This window comes from Coenobita brevimanus, chromosome 43 (assembly GCF_032717465.1).
Source record: "Coenobita brevimanus isolate Jiangsu-jjx chromosome 43, ASM3271746v2, whole genome shotgun sequence".
Lineage (NCBI taxonomy): Eukaryota > Metazoa > Arthropoda > Malacostraca > Decapoda > Coenobitidae > Coenobita > Coenobita brevimanus.
The window spans coordinates 5,269,340-5,291,697 of NC_136996.1; the positions used below are offsets into that span (position 1 = coordinate 5,269,340).

Below are 22,358 nucleotides of genomic sequence, written 5' to 3' on the forward strand. Positions count from 1 at the left end.
AATAAGCCACCTAATTGTAAGGGTAATTTCTTCGTCACCTCTTATAGCGAATTTCAAGTTTTCCCCCAATTTTCCATTAATGTAGGGATTAAAGCTGCATTGTGAATTATAATGGCGAATTTCCTTTCTTTTTTCAATATTGCCTTATGATGGGGTTAGTTATATTGTTACCTGTGATGACGAATTTTCAGTTTTCGCCAATTTTGCAGTACCTGTGAAAAAAGTTGATAGTATTTTGAAACACATCGCTGACTTTAAACGAGGAGTGTCTTTCCCTTCCTCACCCTCCCCTCGTCCCATATCAGTGCCTTACCCTCCCTCATCCTCCTTCCGTCCCATAGCAGTGCCTTACCCTCCCTCACCCTCCTCACGCCCATAGCAGTGCCTTACCCTCCCTCCCCCTCCCCCCTTGCCCATCTCCACCCCTGGGATTACAGAAGGATCGGGTAGGGAAGCCTGAAGGGGAAAGGGCGGCATTTAGGAGAGAGACACGGGCGGCTTACCCTTCCCCCTTTGGATTAGGTGAGTGAATAAAGAAAATAATAAAGGGGAGAAGACGATTACGGGATGAGTGAAAGAATGGATGATTACGGGGAAATTAAATGATTAGAAAAGGTGCTTTGTGGTTGTACTGTAAATTAAAAATGAAGAAGTTAACTGCCTTCTGTAGGATGATTTTTTTTTTTTTAATAGACGGGGATACGTGATTAAGGGATGAGTGAAAGAACAGATGGTTAGGGTGAAATTATGTAGTTAGAAAAAGTTTGTTCTGGTACTATTGTAAACTGAAAAATGAAGGAATTGTTAAGAAAGATTTGTGGTATTTTTTTTTCTGACAGATCTGAAGATAATATAATACAATACCGTAGTTGGATGATATTTAATCCCGCTACCCGACCTTGCGACGCCTACCTCTGTATATCCTGCTCAGTTTATTCCTAATTTATACTCATTTGTAACTGAATATGAAATTACTCAGTTGTTCCATTAGAATTTGATAATAATAATAATAATAATAATAATAATTCCCACATATATGGGGTGGGTAGGTAAAAAAAGGACGAAAAGTAAGAAAGGCATCACTAGAGTGTTCAGTGAAGTGGATCCTGTTACCTTTTAGTTGTATGTCAGGTATTGAAATTTTCGATCGGCAGCAACCATGTTTATTACTGTCACTTTTAATTAACTACTTCTCTCACTACATGGAAGGTAGATACATTGCATTAACTATGAAATTGATTTAAAAAAGTGCAGCGCTTTTCATTTTCACCAGCATAGATAAATTTACTCATCGACATCCATCCAATCTTAGATCATTCACTCAGCTTTCATTTATTTCTTTTTCACGCACTTACTAACCATACCGGACTATCCCCTTGGCCTTCTACGCCTCTTCCCACGCCCGGACACGCTCACATAATGTACCCTTTTCATCACCCTTGTCATACATCCTCTCTATGTGACCATACCCTCTAAGCCTACTCTCTTTTACCGTTTGGTCAATAGACTTCCTTACTCCACATCTTTCACGGATCTTTTTCTTATCCTGTCCCACCTACGCAAATCACATAAAACTCTGAACCGCGTAGCATCAACTGCCTACATCAAATTCGAAATCTTACATCTCTCAGTATTCATCATCAACTCGACTGGCATTTCCGTAGCTTTTGTTTCGACCTCACGTTGCCTTGTCCATACATAAAAGAATATTGATCAACCCTTGGGACCTCACATACCCTTGTCTCATTCCAACACTGCTGTGAACCACATTCTAATATCCTATAACCCAAACGTGTGCTTTGCAGTCCTATGTGAAAAACTTTTTGTACAAGTCAGTAGTTTTCCTTCCACACCACCTGAACGTTACATCTTATATAATCCCTCCCTTTACCTTGACAGATTTTTTCTTCAAGACTCATAATTGTCCCAAACGTCTTCCAATCATCGTCACATACCTTCGTTACGAGTCTCCTTACAGCAGACATTTGCTTCACACATTCCCTGCTTCTCCTGACCCATCCTCGCTATCACTCAACTGACATTTATACTTCTTGCTCTCCTTAATACTATCTTCCATACGTCTTACCTACAACACTCAGCAGACTCACTTCACGATAGTTTTATATATATATATATATATATATATATATATATATATATATATATATATATATATATATATATATATATATATATATATATATATATATTTATATACTATTTGGCCAGCTGTACTGTTGTTGTAGTGGTAAAATCATAATCTTAACCTGCTTCTTTCGTATACCTCCTCTCATTCAGAGTTTGTGGTACATGTAAAAAAAAAAACCATTGCCGTGTCCCCACAACATTTTATGATTTCTTCATATATTACATCTATGCTAGTTAATAATAACAATAATAATAATAATAATAATAATAATAATAATAATAATGTGAAAACATACGAAGTAGCAGTAGTAGAAGAAAAGCAAATGAAGAAATGGAGGAAGACGAAAAGGTAGTTCTGGGTAGGGGGAGGATCGATGAATTCCAATGGGTAAGAGGCGACGATAACAAGGCAGCTAATGGGTGGGTAGTGGGCCAGACAACTAGAGGGTGGGTGGGTAGAGGAGGTGGCGGGCGACTGCTGATGGAGGCTTTATCGTTCCCCGTGATACCCCGACGCCAGCACTGAGGGGAACCAGGTGCTGGGGAGAGGGAGAAGGTAGAGGGAGAGGAACTAGGAAGAGAAGAAGGAAAGAGAGGAATATGAGGGAAGGGATGATGAAGAAGGATTTGAATTTAGGAGAGACGGAGGGGTGAGATGAAGGATGGGGTAGAAGACAGAGAGAGAAAAAAAGATGAAAATGAAGATGAAGGTGAAAAGGAAGAAAAGGGAGTGAACGAGAAGAGAAAGATGAAGATGAAGATAGAGAGGAAGGAAAAGAGGAAGAGTGGGAAAAGAGAGAAAGGGAGAAAAATGAGGGTAAGGGAGGATAGAGAAGGGAAGGAGAGAGAGGATGGTGGGTGAAGAGGAAGAGGAAGGGAGAGAGGTCAGAAAGAAAAGAAAGGGAGAGAAAGGAAGGAAGACAAGGGAGAAGGAGGGAGTAATAGAGGAAGCTGTGTCTGAAAATGAAGAAAAAGTGAGTAAGGAAAGGGAGTCAGGAAGAGAGGAAGAGTAGTCAGGAAGGAGGGATTGAAGGGAGAGGGAGGGAAATCGGTAAGGAGGGTTGGAAAGGGAGGTAAAGAGGATAGAGAAAGGGCGGGAAAAATGTGCACTGGATAAAGAGAGTTGGGGAAGGGAGCCAGTGAGAGAGAGAAGAGAGAGAACGAGAGGGGCATCAGAGAAAGTTGAGAGGGAGGAAGAGTGAAGAAAAGAGTAGGGGAAAGACATAGCTGTGTGTGTGTGTGTGTGTGTGTGTGTGTGTGTGTGTGTGTGTGTGTGAGAGAGAGAGAGAGAGAGAAAGAAAGGAAAAGAGAGCAGATATTGGGACAGAGGAGAGGAACCGGTTAGGGGTTGAGATGGAAGGGTGGAAGCAATACATTTGTGGGAGTCAGGAGAGGATATCACAAGTGTGGGAGTCATGTGGGAGGGGGAGGCGAGGGGAGATAGTAGAGAAGGGCGTGTGAAATTTAAGTGGAGAGGAGAGGGAGAGGAGTGGAGGAGAGTGGGAGGAGGAGGAAGAGAGAGAAAAGGGGAAAGAGTCAAGTGAGGGAGAGGGATGGGAGTAAGGGAGAGAGTAACGAAGTAGAAGGGACGGGGAGAGAGGACGGATGGAAGAGGGAGAGGAACAAAGACGAGAGGGAGGGGAGGGGAGAGAGGTAAACAGAGTGAAATGGATATAATAATTCCTAGGAGTGAGTGGGAAGGAAGGTAAGAAGGTGTGAGAAAGGTGACAGAAAGGTGTGTAAGTGAGAGGGAAGGGAAGAGAAGCTGAAAGGAATGAGAGAGGAAGGTAAAAGAGGGACCGAAGACTAACGCAAGAGGGGGAAGAGGGGAGAGGGGTCGAGCGATAGGGGAGGGAAGACTGGCAAACTGGTGAGACGGATACATGAGAAATTGGAGAGAGTGAGAGGGAAGGGGAGGGAAAAAGAGAGTGAAGGAGAGGGAAGGAAAAGAAGACGATTGAGTGAGAGGGTAATGAAAAAGACTTGGTAAGAGGGGAGTAAAGAGAGTGGATATAAAAAAAAAAAATGAACTTATAAAGAAGAGGGATGGACTGAATGAGACAGATGATGAAAAATATATGAAGTCAAAAGAACGATAGGATGAAAAGAATGAAGCAAGAAGAACACAACTGAGAGAGAAACAAGAGGAGTGGAATTAATCTGAATAAGAGGGAGGGTAATAGGAGGTGGGGTGAGTCAGGGGGAATGGATGAGAGATTAGACTAAGTAAAAGGTGATGCAAGAGAAACCAGAGGATATGAGACGAGGAGGGGAAAAAAAATGCCACGAATGAAAGGGAAGAAGAGCAGAGATACTAGCCAGCCTGAGAGAGTGGCAGAGGGAGTGAGAGGGAGGGTGAATGAGAGGGAAAGGGGAGTAAGAGGAGGAAAAGTTTGAGAGGAGGAAATGAGAGAATGAGTGACATGTGACGAAGCAAGAGTAAGAGGGGGAATGAGTGAAAGTGAGAGAGTAAGAATGGAAAATGAGTGAAAGTGAGAAGTGGGAAAAATAAATGAAAGGATGAGTAGCTGAGGGGAGAATGAGAGAGGAAGAGAGAGCGATAGATGAACGCGAGGAAAAAAGGGGGAAAAACGAGTGAAAGGGAAAGGGACCATGAGGGGAAACGGTGATAGGGAGAGGGAGTAAGAGGGGAAACGGAGTGAGTGGGACATAAATCAGAGGGGAGAGGGCGGGGAGAGGGTGTGGAAGGGTGTAAACAGGACCTAGAGGTGGGCGCGAGGGGCGGGAGGTGTAATTTGAGAGGGAGAAGGGAAAAAGAAAGGGAGGTGAGTAATGAGAGAGAGAGAGAGAGAGAGAGAGAGAAACGCTACCTAGATACGAATTTCACGCTTAGAAAAACCTGCTGACGGAAAAACTTACAAACATGACTTACTGAATAACATTTTAAAAGGGCATTTGCGACAGAATATGCTTAGTTTTAAGGTGTATCGAGTCTTCAGTTGGACGAAAAACAACACTCTTCTACATAGCAATTTGTGTGTATAATATATATGATTCCGTCTATTATATTTGTGTTCCGAGCTCCAGACTTTTATATTTTTATCTTGAGCACTAGTGAGTTATAAATAAAAGACCTCAAAAGTACAAACTGGCAGGAAACCAACAATTACTGGTGCCTGTCCCGTTAACTTCCTCCCTATTCTCGCCTCCCTATATTAAAAAATAATAATGATAAGCTGTCAGTGAGAGCAGGAAGGCCATCTCTCTCCTCTCCCTTCCCCTCCCCCTCTCCCCATCTTCCCTTCATTCTTCTCCCCACACCCCTCTCTCCTCGCTTCTAGCTTTCTCCCTCCTCCTCCTCTCCTCTTTCCATCTTCCCTCTCACCAGGCTTCCTCCTTGTATCTCTCATTACACACACACACACACACACACACACACACACACACACACACACACACACACACACACACACACACACACACACACACACACACACACACACACACACACACACACACACACACACACACACACACACACACACACACACACACACACACACACACACTATTCTCTCTCTCTCTCTCTCTCTCTCTCTCTCTCTCTCTCTCCTGCCATTAGATGTCCCTGCTGGTCGCTAGAGGGGAGGGTAGGCAGGGGTGAGGCAGGAGGGAGGGAGTACTGGGGTCAGGGAGAAGGGAGAGGAGGCAAGAGGGAGGGAGAGAAGGCAGGAGTGAGGCAGGAGGGAGGATAGGGGCGAGGCAGGAGAGGGGGAAAGCAGGAGTGAGATAGGAAGGAGGGAGTGAGGGAGGGAGGAAGAAAAGTGGTGAGACTGGAGACAGGGGGGGGGGGAAGGCAGAAGGGAGGACTTGGGTTAGGCAGGAGGAAGGAAAGAAGGGAGGGAGAACTGATATTGAGGCAGGGCAGAAGGGAGGGTAAAGGTGAGGGAGGGCAGGAGGGAGAGGAAGGGTGAAGCAGGGTGGGAGTCAGGGAGGCAGCGGATACTACAGCTCTCTGGTCCGGACGTAACTAAATACCCTTTGTAATACCCAAATGCGGGCGAGGAGACTGATACCTCGCCTGTGTCCGCGCTCCAAACCTCTTTTCTTTCTGCTCTGACGATTTTTATCATTTTTGTCCTGGGTGATTAGGTGGAGGAGCGGCGTGGGTGGGGACAAGAGAGGGCTTGTGCTCTGCCTGGCTCTGTTCTCTGTTTGAGGCTGCACAGATTTCTAATCTGGTCGGTGTCAGCATATGCCAGAAGTGTGCACAGGGAATTATATTTTCTGTAAATTTTGGGAAGTTAATATTCCTGCAGCTTGTAAATGCCGAATGTGCGCATAGGGAATAGTATTTAGTCAATAGTTTTTGTGATGAATCCTCCCATTCAAAGGATATGCATATGGAATAATATCTACAGAATATTTTCAGTATTTTCTCGGGGCTGTAAATGACACCACTATGCATCAGGAAATGTATCTACTTTCACTTTTTTTAACTTAACATTCCAACACTTTAAATACCAGTGCACAGGAAATAAATATACCGAAGGATTTTTATGATGATTACTCCAGTTTAAAAGAATTTACAGCTTCATTTGATATTTTGCTAAACAGACTCGAATCTATATCTCTGTCTATTCCGAATGATGTAACTGAGATAGCATTAGTTTTTTCGAAACGAATGAAAAATTTTGATCCCTTTGAACCTCAGAATACCGTCATAAACTCATTAATTTGCTTTGCTTACCCATTCACCCTGTACCCTGTGTCCGCTATTCATTCTAAGTCTTTGATCTTTTACTTATGCTCATCATCACCGTCTGTACTGAGTGAACCATAGTGCATCATTATGAAGCTAGAGCCAACCCGTATCCCCCATCCCATTCTACACCTCTCCAACCCTTCCCTTTCCTCTCCCTCCCTACCCTTACCCACCGCGCTCTCTGTGTCTCCTTCCCCTCCTAACCCCGCCCCTGGAACACGTCAACACCCGCCCACCTGCACCCCTATTAGGAACCCCTGGGACGCCTCCAGCCAGGGGACCACCTAGAAAGGGGCAAGAAGTATTAATTCACATATCAAGTGTCCGATATTGATTAATGTGTAAAACATGTAACTGAGGAAATTTTGCGTAGTGAGAGAAAATCGAAAAAGTCTAGTATGATTTTAAAAAAAGAACCACAGTTTAACCACGTCATTGAGGTGACGTTATTAATTTCTTATTCTTGCTGCTCCTGGACGGCTATAATTAACTTAGGGAAGACCTCTGACATGAAAGATTAATGATTTCAACTTACTACATGCAAACGATATTGATCAGCTTAAGATAGACTTTCCGAAGTGGAGGGGTGAGATGTAACCTTTATTCCACCATTCAGTAACTTGTTCTTCTAAAGCTGAATGTAAGAAAAAACCAGAAAAGACGTCATCTGATGGAAAAGGTTAATACCTTCCCCACCTCGAATATTCCTTTTCTGCCAACAGACGATATTTATTCAGCATAGGGATGACCTCTCGTAGTGAAAGGTTTAATATCCCGCCCCTCACAGTTTGCTTTTCGTGACGCGTGTAAAGGATAGTGTAAGGCCACCGGGATGATGCAAGGGGAGGGCTTTGGTCCATGAGGAAACTTTGGCATGTTTAGTCTCCGTGCAAAATTTAAGGTACGCATATTATAGTCTGCTAATAAAAATGCAAAATTGAACATATATTATTAGGAGAAAGCTACTTGAAATGTATAATTCAAGATTTTGCGAGAAAATTACAAAAATTTATACGTCAGCATATAAGAATTGCAAAAAAGTACTAAAATATATAAATTAGCAGATATTATTTCGAGAAAAAGCTAAATATAGTTCAACATGTTGCAAGAAAATACTAGATATGCATAATTCATTGTATTTTGGGGGAGGGGGAAACTACTAAGAAATGTATAATTCGACATACAGGCAAACAACTAAAAATGTATAACTCAGACTGTATAATTATTTTGAGGAAACTAAAAATATCTGATTCAACATAATGCAGGAAAAACCTCTAAAAAATGTATAACTCAACATACATTATTTTGGGGAGAAAAATGATGAGGGATCCCGATTGAGCATTCAGTGAGGACTCCTTTGAAACCTTGGGCGGGAAGAGCACACAATCAGTTCAGGCAACATTAAACATACTAATCTTAGGTACCAGATTTCACCCCACTCTCTCTGCGCGTGTAAGTCTTGCCATTTTATGAGTTTCCTGACTTTTACTGCGGATTATTGCTCCTCTCCTGCCTTACCTGGTTTACTTTCGCCCCTCCATCAACTAGATTTTGGAAATTAGCGTCGGACTTGAATGTGCGGTTCTGCCAGCGTGGGTCGAGTGTGTGTTGGAGGGACGTGACAGGGGGGACGATTATTGTTTATTTTGCAAGTCTGGCTTAACTGCTTATACGTATAAAGTTCTTATAGCCTTCCCTAACCTTTAATATTCCTCTCCCACGGCCGAAATAACAGCAAAGTGTGGCCAAAACAAGTGGAATAGTGTGTAAGTTGGAGGGAAACGACATGGGAAGCTATTATCGTTTATTTTGCAAGTCGATTTTCAATGATCGTACGGATATAGTTCTTAGATACTTCCTGACCTTCAATATTCCTCTCTTACTGCCGAAACCAAGTTAAGAGCGGCCAAGGCTATAGGAACAGAGTGTATGTTCAAGGGAAGTGACAGGGGGAACTCTTGTTAATTTTGCAAGTCGTTCATAAATGATCATACGTATAAAGTTCTTACATACTTTCATACCTATAATATTCCTTTTCCGCCGCCAGAATTAACTTATTCAATGACTAACACCAATGAAATCGAGTGTGGGAAAGTGAAAGTGGAAACTATTTTTTTTTTTTTCAACAAGTTGCCTTCAAATGATCACTTGTATAAAATCCTTAGATCCTTCCATTTGAATATTCCTCGCCTAATCCCGAAATAACTAAAATGGCTAAAGCTTAAAAAAAGTCAGATCTTCATATGTATATAAGTTCTTCTTTCGTTACCATGAAAATTCGTCTCCTGGCCCCAAAATAAATGAGTGACGAAAAAACAAAAAATTACGGGAATGTTAAATGGTCATGTGAGTTTTTAATTTCCTCCTCACCTTAACATTCCTCTCCCAGCGAAAATATATTCTTACTTTTTTCACTTTAACCTGGCCTAAAATTGTCACCTTTCCATCTTGAATGCTGAGTTGTAGCAATAGATAAACACTAGAATATGGTGCTAGTAACGAGAAAGTATTATGGAAAGGGTATAGGACTGTAGCATTGTCTTTTCTGTCATTGAGCTACGTGAAACAAGCCACAGTAAGAGTAAAAAAGCTGGACCAAGTTAAGGCAAAAGGAGTATACGAGTGTGTGTAAAACTAAAGATCTTCTGGTAATCATGTGTGGATGAGGGTAGGTTGGAAGGACGAAGAACTGTACCATTTTCTTTTGTGTCACTGAGCTACGTGAAACAAGCTACAAAAGGACAAAAAGCTGAGCCAAAATTAAGGTGAAATGAGTGCACCAGAGTGTATAAAACTAAAGGGGTTATGGTAATCATGTGTGGGTGAGGCCAGGATGGGGGAGTGTGTCGTGTTGTTGGCTGGTCTTGTGGGAGGAATGTTGACGGAGGGCCGCCATCACCGCGTTTTGCCCCGTCTCGAGTTACAGTGGTACGGCTGTGTGGCAGTGATGCGTGCACGGTACACCCACGCCACCATTCATGCCATACACTGTACACACAGGTAGAAGAGCATTAGGTGGGCTGATACAGATACAGGGAGAAGAGTAATAGGTGGGTTAATATAGGTACAGGTAAAAGTAGAAAATATATATATACAGTATGGGGCTGATACTAACGACACAAGTACAAATTGAATAGCATTATGTAGACTGCTGCAGATATATGTGTAAGTACATGAAAAAAAAAAAAAACATTACGTGTACTGTTTTAGTTTTTATTATTATTTTTATTTTTATTATCATTATGATTATTATTATTATTATTATATATCTCCCTCTTCTGTCTTTCTTTCCATCATTCTTTCCATTTCCTTCAGCCTGTGGGTGACTCTACACTGAGTGACAAGCCAAATGGTTTTCTGTGCACCAGGACACTATTTATTACGCTGGGTGGTAACCATATAACCAAATTTTGCCGCCTGGTGGTTTAGTGGGTAATTATTGCGCTCCAATCGGATTGAGCCGGTGAAGGTTTATATCCAAGGGGTGGTTGGGGTTGATTGCTCATGTAATGCCACCCAGGGATGAGTGAGGCTGGTCACTCTCATCTTAAATGTCGGGACCAACTGCCTAGCCCCGGGCTCCTACGCTCCTCATGGGGAAATGTAGGATTGGATGATGGATGGATGTTGGATTTTTTTTTTTTTTTTTTTTTTTTTTTTTTACATCGTCGCCTACATTCAGACTGTCTCTAATACCATTACGGTCCCAGATACAAAGATATTATGTATTTTGATATTTATGCTACTGAAGAATAAACCACAGAGAAAAAGATGATATTCCAGTCATTCTGTCAATTGGACGGAACAAACTACACTTCAGCGGCCTTCCTCTTCATGCTTGACACAAACACCGACTTTCTATGTATTGGTCAGAATTTTGTTGAGGTTGTGGTGATGGCAGTTCTGGTGGTGGTGGTGGTGGTGTGACAGTGGCGGTGGTGATAATGGTAGTGATGGTGGTGGCAATGATGATGGAGGTGGTAGTGAAGGTGGCTTTAATGGTGATGAGGACGGTAGTGAGGGTGATGGTGGTGGAAGTCGTAGTGGTGGTGATGATAGTAATGACAGTGGAGAAAATAGCAATGATAGTCGTACTGGTGGTGATGTTGGTAGTAGTGGTGATAATGGTGGTGGCAGTCGTGGTGATAGTGGTGGTAGTCGTGGTGGAAGTGGTGGCAGCTGTGGGGCCTAACAAGTGTTGAGTGTACAGTAATATGTGGAAAGTGATGCTCCGCCCGAAGGCCTCACGGGATATCAGGTTCAGCGCACATTAAGCACTGTTACATGTCACACGAGTACTAAGCCCACTCACACACACTCGTCGCCTTTCTCATACACGCATCTCCTTAACACTGCAAAAACAGATATTACTTACGAGATGCATATTATCCTAAGTTATTATTGTGTTATGGGAAGAATGTTGTAAGATAGTATTTAACTAGAACGCACTCAGAGAGCGCAAACCTCTGTCAGTGCCATTAAAAAGGATCCAGTTCCGGATCCGTGGAGATACTGTGTGGAATACATAGGATCCGGATTCACCCCAAAATTTAATCAATTGTTCCTTGACCCATGGCCCAAGCTTCCACAAAATTTTAATGAAATTCATGGAGAAGTTTTGGAGATGTTTTGCAGGATACGTAGGATCCAGATCCGGATCCGCCCCCAAATTTAATTAGTTCTTTCTTGGCCCACGGCCCACCCTTCCACAAATTTTCATTGAAATTCATTGAGAACTTTTGGATATATCGTGTGGACAAACAAACAGACAAACCTTGGTGAATACATAACCTCCTCCAACTTTGTTGGTGGAGGTAATTATGGTAGGTTATTGTTTTATGGGAAGAAAGTATGGCAAGTTTTTATTGTATGTGAAGAAAATGTAAATAGTTTTACGGGAAGTATTTTGTAAGTTATTATTGCTGTAAAAGGAAGAGAAGGAGAGGAGAATTCTAAATCTTAGTTACGAGAAAATTATCGTAAGTTATTGTTTTACGAGGAGAAAATATCGTAAACTTTTATTGTTTTGCGGAAAAAGCAATGAAAGGAAATTGCTGAATGACCTCATATCGCCTGATCTTCCTGCAGACGAAATTCTGAGTTACGACAGATTTAATGGTATCTCCCACTTTCTACTTCTCTTGGTCTCTCTTTCTGCTCCTCACTTTTTCCTACCTTATTTCCCTCTTTAGTTCCCTCAACTTCTTTAGTTCTTCCCTTACTCCCTGCTTTCTTTGACTATCTCTCTCTCTCTCTCTCTCTCTCTCTCTCTCTCTCTCTCTCTCTCATCCTGTCTCTTTCGTCCCCCCTCTAATTTTGTGCATATGGGTTTCTGCTTGCCACTGAGGGGCTAGAGAGGAACGCCTTCACGTGGTGGCACCGATATAACTGTCCTGCTCCATTGCCCGATTATGCAAACGTTCCTCAGCTGTCCAAGACAAGGATAATGAACTGCGGAGGGACAAAATTAAGCATGGAGTCCACCGGGTTCACGTTTCAGATGCACCCTAATGCACCGCAGTGTCGTAAACTTTGCCCCTTACTTAATAATGGTGAAATACTGTGGACGCTTGTGTTGTGGTGGTGGATGACTGCTAAGGGAATAAAACCTAAATGTGGCAAAGAAATGTCATGGCTAAAGACAAACAAGTGGCACAGAGGACGACCATGCCAAGATTCCTCGCGTTTCATATCTTACGGTGATGCTGATCCCCCCCCACTCCTCCCCTTCTCTCTCTCTCTCTCTCTCTCTCTCTCTCTCTCTCTCTCTCTCTCTTAACCATATTCTCATTGCCATAGATTTCGTATCAGCATTTCCTCAGCGATTTAATTTATGCATTACACCTTCATGTCCTTTTCTTCGCTATTAATAATTTTGTAAAGTTTGTATCAGTATCAAACTACAGACTTGTGAGGTATAATCGAGACAATAAACCGCTTAGAATGAGGTGGTACGAAATTTCTTATGTAAACAAAGAGTACAGCTCTCTCTAATTACATTCATAATCTAGGTCGTAACCCCTCAATATTACCTCGTTTCGCCCATTTAATAACGACAAAGCTTAATTAACCAAACACCGAGTGAAGGTCGCACTCTTTTGGGTGCAAAATGGCTTACTTAGCGGGGAGTGTTGCCTTCAGCGGATCAGCATATTAACTCAGGCTGCCCCGGCTCAAATGTTCCGCCTGTTAAAACCTTCTTACCCTAAATTTTAACCATGATTTACTCCGTCGTCAGGCTTTTACAAGAACCCGCAAGTTTATCGGGAAATTTACGACCTGTTTAACATTAGCCCGAATAATTATGCCAAACGGCGGTGAAAAAGTAGCCGAATTATTGAGAAGGTAGGGAGAGAGAGAGAGGGTCGGCTGCTCCCGGCGGTGCTGTCATCTGCCATCGCTAAGAATTATGCTAAACATGTGTGCCGCACCGCCGCTTTTTGCAGAATTTCTGGTGGCGTCCTGCTATCGTGTTTATCATACAGGCCGCCTACGTCACACGGAGAGACGTATTCTAAGTGGCTTGGGAGATACCGTAACGTCTCTTCTTTAGCGACTTATCCTGATTATTACCCCTCAATATTTTCTTGTACGCTAATGATGCAAATTGTGTAGATATTAAAATGATATGCAAGAGAATTTTAAGGTGTAATATGAAAAATCGCTAAGGAAGAGGTATTTGAGGCCTCCTATGCCACCTAAAAAACCGCTTAGATCTCCAAGTCTGTGATGGGGACGGCCAAGGGAGGGTTGAGGAGAGGTATGCTTTTACTGATGTTATTAATCCCTTCACCATGATGGCGTACTTTCTTATTTTTCTTCTCAAAGGCGATTTTATTTAGCTTAGTAGAGACTTAGAACTGGAGAGGTTAGATGTGGCCTTTAATAACCACTTAAATACTAGGCATTTCCTTGTAAGCTGAAGACAGTTTTCCTGTGCTTGTCTTATTAAAATCGTGGTAGTAATAATAATAATAATAATAATAATAACAGCAACAACGGCAGCCTCACCACCAACAGCAGTAGTAACAGCAGCGGTAACAACAAAAATAATAATAGTAGTAATAATAATAATAATAATAATAATAATCTAAAAGGTAAAGGTAGCAACGACACACTGTCATATGAAAGGTAGGCAGTCACGAGGTATAAAAAAAAAAAATACATTATCGCAGGGGAGGGAAAAAGATTTGGAAGGAGGGGGAGCTAAAATCGAGTAGGGAATGTGGGCAGTTTGTGATGAGGAATGCAATTTAGACATGTGTTGGGGGTTAACTTTGTCGTAACGTGAACTTCATGTGTTTGCGTCATGCCCCTGGTTATTTCTCTCGTGTCATCTGTTTTTTTACACACACACACACACACACACACACACACACACACACACACACCGTTTTTTTTACACATACTGTACATGTCTAAACGCACACAGGTCCCTTGCGTAATCTCCGGACGTTCTTGTATCGTTTATGTAGACGGCTTTCATCCCAAACTGTCACATACTTCAAGATAACTAGCAGGGTTGTGGCTCCTCTGAGTGCCAGATAAGGGACCCTGGGGAAGGTAAGAGAGTCCCCTCCATCGAGTGCCAGTTGTTCCCATATTTCCGGGTCACCTAAGAGGGTCTCGTATTCTGGGGAGAAGATTTAGACTTAGAAATGGGATTGTCTGTCTTGACCACTTAAGTAAGATTACGTAACTCTTGCCCTGTTCTTGTTGGCACCTGAAGATTTTTTCAGTTTACAGGGAGATGTCAGGTGGTAATGGAGGTAATGAGGACTACTTATCCCCTGTGGAGGTGTATAGCAGTGAAGGAGTTAAAGAATATATCAACCTTTCATCTTCCTAAACCTCCTTAGCTCAACATAACTGTTTAGACGTAGCAGAAATATTATAACAATTACGTCCTTGGACTGCAGGGGTTAATAACCCTCATGCAGTTAACAGGCAGTAATTAAATCTTCTGCTTCTTCTTCTTTTCCTTTTTTTCTTCCTTTTTTTTCTTCTGCTTTTGAAGAGGTGGTGGGAGAGAGGGAGGAAGAGCAGGAGGAATGTCAAGTTCGTTCGGATGTTGCGTACAAGAACCGGAGACTGATAACAACGCCCCTATGATATTTTAACTTGATGCCATTAACCCAGCCGCTTGTCTGAGCTTGGGAAATTTACCGTCACGACTTGGGGTAATATTTAAGAGATTAGATTCCCCTCCGACCCGAACACCGACGGTATTCACAAGTTAGGCCCTCTGAAAGTTGGATGTGGTGTCGACTCTTAACTTTGAGTGATGGGGGGACTTTAGAAGCAGGCTCCATAAGACCCTAAAATATGGGCTGGGTTCCACGCCACCCCGAGAGCGAAGCAGCCAGTGGGTCGAGTCACACGGCGTAGGTTTAGTTAGCTTCTTTCTGCCATGGTTTTCCGTTAGTTAGGCACTGTGGACGAAAATATTGCTCCTCGTTTTCGTCGTCCATGAATCTCATCTTGTATATAAAAAAAAAAAAACTGTGTGTGTGTGTGTGTGTGTGTGTGTGTGTGTGTGTGTGTGTGTGTGTGTGTGTGTGTGTGTGTGTTCCTCCTGTATAGGACCACTTTTTTTTTTTTCTTTTTTACGTAGGAAAACGAAACTTTACATCATGGTATACCTCAACTCGGACCAGGTTTTAGACAGGATGGAACATCCGAGCACCCCTGCTTGTACACAATATTTTGAAAAGTTTTTAGGGCTTTTGAGTCTCTCAGTGCTGAATTTCAAAAGCCATTGGTCACTGTCTCGTAATTTATTTATAGTAATGGACTACATCGATATTTATCCACAATGGTTCAGTTGAGGTCAATAATTGCTTTACAGGTCCGGAGTTGCGATTTAATGAAGCGATGTTTCAACCCACAGGATCAGTTCAGCAAAGATCCCACTAAATTCGACACTTATTTTTTCCTCTTGGGTAATCCGCAGCTACGTACTGTTACGGTCTATTATTCATTTACAGGTTTGGGCTTCAGAACTATTAAAGCGAGTAATAATGTGGGACAGACACAGGTAAGACCTGTATTATCCTTGTCTTTTAAGGCTTCCTAGAATCTCTGTCTTAAGGATTAATTTTGCAAGATTCCAGCCCATATGATTCATTAGGAAAAAGTCACAAGATTTCGATGCTGCTTCTAGACGGGGTAAAAGATTCATTACTGACAGCTGTACACAGTGAGCCACCGCGCTGATTGTTACTCATGCTTGCGCTTGAAATGTAGGTGTTGCAATAAATATACGTGTTTTTGAAGATAAGCTGGAGATTACAGTGACAGTGATTAAGTGAGGTTTCTATTTCTTTTCACAGTCATTCATGAGAGATATGTCGCAGCATCTCGTAAACAGTCCGCCTCTGCAGCAGCGATTAGCAATGCTTTCATAGCTCTGAGGTTTTTCCTTAAGTAACAAAACGAAATTACAGTCCTTCCAGTTCGCGTCAATAATATCAGATAAATTTAGCAAGATATCATGTGGCTTCGACAGAGTTTCGAAACAGTGTATCGGAATTTTCGATCACGACTAATAATTGTAGTTCTGCACGTGAAGAATGCCGAGCTAATGAAGAGAGATTACAACTCTTCCACCTGCCATGAATATTACCGGATAGTTTTGCGAGATCTCACGAAGTTTTGATAGTTTTAAGGAGGTGTACGAGAACTGATGCCGGATCTAGAGGGATGTAAACGAATCATTGATCTTAACTGCTTCCAAGCCGTCAGATTGATCACGCGACAACCCTTATACTTGGCTTGAATATTACAGGTTAGTTTTGCCATCTCTCTTCAGGTTCTGGTACTTTTTGGACGGTGTTAGGGAGTCAGCGGTGCATGTACGACGGTGTAAACGAATTACTGACCACAACATCCCTCAGACATCTACTCCTAAATGATCAAACACACTGCTCGAGGAATGAGATCAGCCCAGTATGGCGATGAGCCCAATATTAATTTCACGGAGTCTATGTGCCATAAATTTCTACTTTTTCTCCCGACGAATTTGCTGTGACGTTAGCCGGTGGATTTATTGCCCTTGCCAAGTTCACTCGTATGAGGGGAGCTGAGTGGTGAGACTGGGGATTACTTAAACCCGAGTGCTGGGGTAGGGAGGGAGTGGTGTGGAGGGGTGGTGTGAGGGGTGAGGATGATGGTGGTGGTGTGGTGGGAGGTATGGGGGTGCGGAAGGTGGTGGTGATGTGATGGGGCGAGTAAGGTGTTATTGTGTTGGTGTTGTGGTGGTGATGAAAGCAAGAGGTTGGTGGTGAAGTGGTGGTGGTGGTATGAGGGATGAGAGTAATGTGGTGGTGAGATGAGGATGGTGTAGGGATAGTGCGAGGGAGTTAAAGTGGTGTGGTAGAGGGAAGATTCTGACTGTGATAGTGTCGTGGGCTTAAGGTAATGGTGTGGTGGTGAGAGCAAGATGATGGTGATGTGGTGGTAGTAACTTTAGTGTGGTGTGGCAGTGAGAATATGGTGAAGTCGTGGGGAGGGAGGGGGTTGAGTAAGGTCACGGTGATTCCTTATTGGTGTGGTGGGAATGAGAGTAAGGTAGTGGTAGTGGTGTTGGGGTGAGGGTAAGGTGGTGGCAGTGGCAGAGAAAAGGTGATAGAGGATGTAGTGGTGTGGTGGGGTGGGAGTGACGTTTGCTGTTGTGGTGGTGGTTGTGCTGTGATGGTGTTACTGTTGTGGTGATAGTGGTGTAGTGGTGCAGGGATGGAGTGGTGATTGCTGTTATAAGTGGTGTGGCTGTGGTGTTGTGATGGCAAGTGTGATGGTGCTATTTTTGTGTGATGCTGTAGGAGTGATATAGGTGGTGATTGTGACAGTAACGGTGGTGATACTGAAATGGTGTTGGGGTGATAAGAGTGGTGATGCTTTTTCTGTGCAGAATTTAATCGTCTGGCGGTAAAAAAAAAAAAAAAAAAAAAAAAAAGGAACCGTATTAAAACTGTTAAAATTGTGTAGTTGTTGTAGTGACGATGATGATGATGATGAACAGTTTTGGGAACGTCGAAATATCGGCGTAAAGTAAGTTATTTTAGTGATATCGGTGACGTTTTTGATAGTTGTGGTGTTGTTATTATTGTATTTGGGTTCACAGCTGCAGTTGGTGCGACACTGACGAGAAAGGAGTGGTCACTGTAGTAGTGTTCTTATGAGGGGTTGCAACGGTGGTGGTGATGGTGGTGGTATCGTAGTGGCTCGATGGTGGTGAAGTAGTGATGAGACTGTGATGATCCTAGCAGCAGTAGTGTCGTGGGGGGTAGCAGTGGTGGTGGTGATGAAGGTAATATTGTACTGGGTAATAGTGGTGAGGTAGTGGTGAGAATGTGATGATCCTAGTAGCAGTAGTATCGTGGGGGACAGCAAGGGTAGTGGTGATGCTGGTGGTATAGTGGAGGGAGGTGGTGCTATGGCAGAGGACGCAGGGCAGAATACAGAATTCTAGTATTTCCTCGTACTTTCTGTTCATGGTAATCCAGGTTGACTTCCAAGACGGTGCTGTGTGCGAGGGGTACGAGGCCGTTGATGCATGCTGGATGTGGAGATGCCCAGTGTTTATATTTCAAAGCTGTAGCGTCAGCGAGGGAGAGGAGAGGTTGCGACAGTCAAGGTGGAGGAGTGGGGGCAGACGAGCACCTGGGGGGAATCCACTTAGTGTCTAAAATTCAGGTGGATGTTCATGTGACGAGACAAAACAACCTTTCTTTATCCCAGGCTAATTTATGCGAGCAGGCATCAGCAGTGCAGGTTGGTTGAAATACCCTGCCTTCAGGCCTGGTCGATACTGTCATTGGTAATTGCCTGGGTTCATAGTTTACATGTAGAGTCAGCTCCGATCAGAAGCCACAACGTAAATTGCTTCAACTTGCATCGTAAATTGAGCCTGAGCGGAATGTTGCTTACACATGAATAGCTTCATTACCGAGTCCGTATGTGCCTGATCTAAGAACGACGGAGTTTTTTCGTTGTGTATGTAACGGAACGCATGCTAAGGTCGACGCAGCCAAGATACTAATAAGCCTCCTGCACTCCCGTCCTTCTCTCTCCCGTCCCCGTCCTCACCTGCCCCCACCAGACAGACCAGAGCCGTTTATCTGCTCCCATCCCTCTCACCGTCCCCTCTGCTGTCTCTTGCTCCGTGTCTTCTCTTCTCCTTTCCTTCCCGTAATATCTCTCTCCCTCCTCTGTACTTCAGACTGCTTCCAGTCTTCTCTTTACCTCGATGACTCCTGTTTCTTCTTTATTTCCCGCCATCTTCTCTGCTTAGTTTCTCCTGCTTACAGTCTTACGTCGTTTTATTTTTCTGATGCTTTCTTTGTTATTGTTTCTTCTTCGGTTTCCAATACACATCCTGCCTTGTCTGTCCTTCCCCCAGTCTTCTTTTTCTCCAATTTGTTACAGTCTTTATTACTACCATCTCCTCTACCTTATATTTCTTATCCTACCTTGCCTCCTTTATTTCCAGTTTTCTCCTACTCTCGTTTTTATCCCCCTATGGTTTCTGTGCCTTGCATCTCCTACTTTCAGCTTCTCGTGTTACCTCTTTCTCCTCCTGATTTTTTTCCTGCCTTATTTCCCTCTTTAGTTCCCCCTGTTTCTTCTTCAGTTCTTCTTCCCTTACTCCCTGTTTTCTCTGACCAATCTCTCTCTCATCCTGTCTCTCTCGTCTCCCCGACTAATGTCTTCTACATCCGTTTCTTTAGTTTCTGCGCCTCCATTCCCATCATGATATCCACTTAGTTTCCCCTCCTCCAAGTATCTCCTGCATACTCGTTCTCTTCTCAGTCTTCTTTCATAATCTCCTCTCGTACGTTCCCAAATTGTTTATGTATTCTCGTACGTCTGCTGTACACACGTTTCTTTTTAAGTCGGGGTTTTCCTGCTTTCGTTCTCTCCTGTTTCGACTTTCTTCTGCATATTTTCTGTTATCGTTATCTGTCTCCTGTTCCTATCCGTTCTTTCTGTTAGTTTCTCCTCTCGTCCTCCTGCGCTGACCTCTTCCTCTCCTTTCTCCTCCCTCTTCTGCTCCAAATTTCTTCTGTTCTCGTATTCTCCTCCTCCATCCGGACCTTCCATTTATCTGTCTTTTATCCTTTTTTGTCTTCAGTCTCCTGTTCACACACCACTTCCTCCGCTGTTTCTTCACGTCATCGTTTCATCTCACACCTCGTAACCCATATCCTGTTGCCATTCTCGCCTGCACCCAATTTCCTACTGCCTCCTTCCTCTTCCTGCCTTCTCCCATGCTAGTAATCTCCTCACTCTTCCTCTTACCTCACAGTTTGTCTCTTTAGCTACTTCACAGTCTCTCTCTTACAATCTCTCTCATTCCCCCACGTAACCCTCGCAGTCCTTTCTTACGCATACACTCCAGCTCCAGTTTGTTTCTCTCTCCTGTCATACAATTTGAGCCTCGTACAGCGGATTTCATTATTCCTAGCTTTCAATCCTCTCTTTTTTGCTTTCACTCTGTAGTCTTCAGGCCCTTTCTTCTATGTCAGCGTCTTTACTTATATCTATTTATCAGTATCTATCTAGTTATCTGTCATTTACCTACCTGTCTCTCTATGCCTGTCCATCCATCCATCCATCCATCTGTCTGTCTGTCTATCTACAAGCCCTTTTTGTCACTTGTTTCCTCATCAGTTAACCATTTCTCGTCCCCTCACTTCTCTCTCTCTCGCCGCACAGCATCCAACTCCCTTCCACCCCCACTAATTACTACTCGACTCTATAATTTTACCACCGTACATTCCAACCCCCCATCTTTCCCCCCCTCCCCCAAGCTCCTGATACCAGATTCCCAGGCAGCCCTTCTGTCCTCCCCCCCTCTCTCTCTCTCTCTCTCTCTCTCTCTCTCTCTCTCTCTCTCTCTCACACACACACACACACACACACACACACACACACACACACACACACACACACACACACACACACACACACACACACACACACACACACACACACACACACACACACACACCCTAGAGTGTTGATTTAGCTTGACGTCAGGTAACAGGTTCCTCACATTCACCCCCCCTCCTCCCTATCTTAAGCCCTTAACCCCTTGAGTGCGAGAGATCTTTCCTAAGGTCAAGAAGTCTGCCTTGAGAAAGTAAGAAAATATCTAGAAAAAATATATCGTCGTACTGAAGGGGTGAAGGAGGTTGCCTAGCCTCATTATTAACCCTTTCAATCCGATGACGTCTTGGGTTTATTCTTGCCTTCTCCAAACGGTTTTACTCAACCAAAGAAAAATATGTTGTAGTCAAGAAGTTTATCAAATTTACACCTATCCCGTCCATTACTTCCCTAACTGAATCGAATCGTGTGGAAATAGCAAGAGAAATAGCGGTCAATACGTCACTAGACAGAAGTGGTTGAGAATTTACTTTTCTGTGTTAAATAAAATTGTCTGAAGGTGGCAAGAATAAACGCAAAACGGAAGACATCATCTTACTGAACGACTGATTGCGCAATTTTTCCTTTTTTCCTTTCCTTTCTTCGTCGTCGTCTTCTTCCTCTTCTTCTTCTTCTTCTTCTTCTTCTTCTTCTTCTTTTTTGATTAACTTATTTCGACATGGCCACCTCCCGTTCTGACAGTTCGTTGTTCCGTACTCATCACAGCCAGCCTCAGTTCGTATTCATAAGTGTTCTTAAACTGCTCTTACCATGAATAAGTCTTGGTAGTATTTATTCTCCCCGACAAGGAGAGTATGCTTTCACCCCTATTTCTTTGCTTGTTTGTTAGTTTCTTTGTCTGTTAGCAGGGTCACTCAAACACTAAGAGAGATGGGACCAAATTTGGTGAGAAGATAGCCCATGTCCCAGGGAACAATCGATTAACTTTTGGGACCGATCCGGATCGTATTACAGGTTCTGGATCCGGAAAACTTTTTTTGTAAAACCCTAATCAATGATGAGAAAACCTAACCCGTTATGAAGGTGTGGTTTGGAAATTACGTTGCCCTTGTCGGAGAGATACATTCCACCGACTGCCCCTCTAGTTATTTTCAGAAATCATAGTGTGTGTGTGTGTGTGTGTGTGTGTGTGTGTGTGTGTGTGTGTGTGTGTGTGTGTTTAGCCCTTGAACCTGAGGACCTGTTTTTTTCTTTATGCTTGTTGCTACGAGATGATTTAGTTCATACTGGAAAAGCACCTTTATCGTGAAAGAGGTAATGGAGGCTAAAACCATACTGCTTTAACTCTAGCTTGACCTAAAATCGCATCGCTGGATCTTGAATGCTGAGCTGTAACAATGGATTACTTCAAGAAAATGATGCTAGTCATGAAGAAATGTAGAGCCGTAGCATTTTCCTATTCTGCCACAGAGCTACGTGAAGTAAGCTGTAAAATGACGAAAATCTGGGCCAGGTTAAGAGGAAAAGGGTATAACACTTACAATTCGGAAAGTGTCTCTTAAGCTAAGTAAACTCGTCTGGTGGTGGCAAGAAT

General features: G+C 43.1%; 1 protein-coding gene across 1 annotated transcript in view; it reads left to right on the plus strand.

The window, feature by feature from the left end:
• Positions 1-22,358, plus strand: part of LOC145397744 (zinc finger protein castor homolog 1-like) — a 479,323-nt gene that overhangs the window by 6,882 nt on the left and 450,083 nt on the right. The gene's annotated exons all lie outside the window — the stretch shown is intronic.